Source organism: Triticum dicoccoides, unplaced genomic scaffold, assembly GCF_002162155.2.
Source record: "Triticum dicoccoides isolate Atlit2015 ecotype Zavitan unplaced genomic scaffold, WEW_v2.0 scaffold112325, whole genome shotgun sequence".
Classification (NCBI taxonomy): Eukaryota; Viridiplantae; Streptophyta; class Magnoliopsida; order Poales; family Poaceae; genus Triticum; species Triticum dicoccoides.
The window spans coordinates 1-1,164 of NW_021177751.1; the positions used below are offsets into that span (position 1 = coordinate 1).

Sequence of the window (1,164 nt, forward strand, 5' to 3'; positions counted from 1 at the left end):
TCTTCTCAATCCAGATCCATGGAGGTGGACGATAGGGACGCCATCGATCGCGACGCTAGGGTTCCTAGCCACTGCCACACGCACAGCCGGACAAAGTCACCTCCGCTCTTGCGGCCATCGATGGTCCTCCCCACCGTCGCCCGGAATTGTTCCGCCCATCTCTGCTCGCCCCCGAGTAGGAAGGCCGTGGCGAATCTGGCACCTATAGTCGGAAGCAACAGGGTTGGTGGAGTGGCGCATGCTGGCGGGGCCGGTAGTTGAGGGGGCTCACCGGCCGTAGCGGCAGGAGCGGTCGGGGAATCACATCGCAAGAGGCTGCCTTGGTTTGTTTTGCCTTCTGTTATGTTGTGTTCCGATGTTCTTTCTTTTAGTCATCTCCTCCTAAATTTTTGACTAATCTGGTGCTCCAATTTATTATTTACAGGTGATGATCTTGCTACAAGTTTCTTCTTGGGTTTACACGTTGGTGATTCTTGTAGTTGCCTCGTGCACAACCTTGTTCATGTCTCCTTTTCCTGATCCTCTAGTTCACAGGGTAACCGTGCAGGCAACTGGTGGTGGAGTCTCGCCGGATGATGTGACGGCAGCCATCGTCCATATTAATTGATTCAGTATGTATGCTCAAACTTTCCCTTGTAAGGCAAGACACTTCAGAGACCAATGGTTGACAGTCACAGCTGATACGTAGAACTGCAGGTGCACACACAGCTGCTTCATCAAGTTCTCTGAAAAAAGCTTGTGTTCTGGTTGAGTTATTGTGAAGTTGTAGTTGCTAACTTGCTATTAACTTGAAAAAAGATATGTTAATTTGGTTAATTTCCTTTGGCTAGTGTCACGTGTAAACTGAAGCATGTAAACAATACCATTTTTTCTATTTGATGCATCCTCTCAAAGCTGATGTGTCTCACTTCCATGGAATTAACCACTTCAACCAAGAAACCAAATTTTGTTTTACAAAATTAATATCATCTCCAAGTTCCAGCTGAGTCTCTCCAATGGAAGTACTCCACCAAATATATTTCTAAAATCTGCAGGTTGAACGACTACCAAATACATAGGGTTATACAGAAACAATGTCATATATAACGAAGAACTTGACTAGGAAATTAGACTTTGCTGTGATGCCAAATCTGTCTCTATTAAAATAACCATAACAAGGAGCCA

At 45.5% G+C, this 1,164-nt stretch overlaps 1 long non-coding RNA gene across 1 annotated transcript; it reads left to right on the top strand.

Moving 5' to 3' along the window:
• The first annotated feature begins 20 nt into the window (after window positions 1–20).
• On the top strand, window positions 21–1,127 carry LOC119343014. Its single transcript, XR_005165854.1, has 3 exons — window positions 21–323; window positions 425–462; window positions 535–1,127. It is a non-coding gene; the product is annotated as an uncharacterized LOC119343014 (long non-coding RNA).
• The last annotated feature ends 37 nt before the right edge of the window (window positions 1,128–1,164 follow it).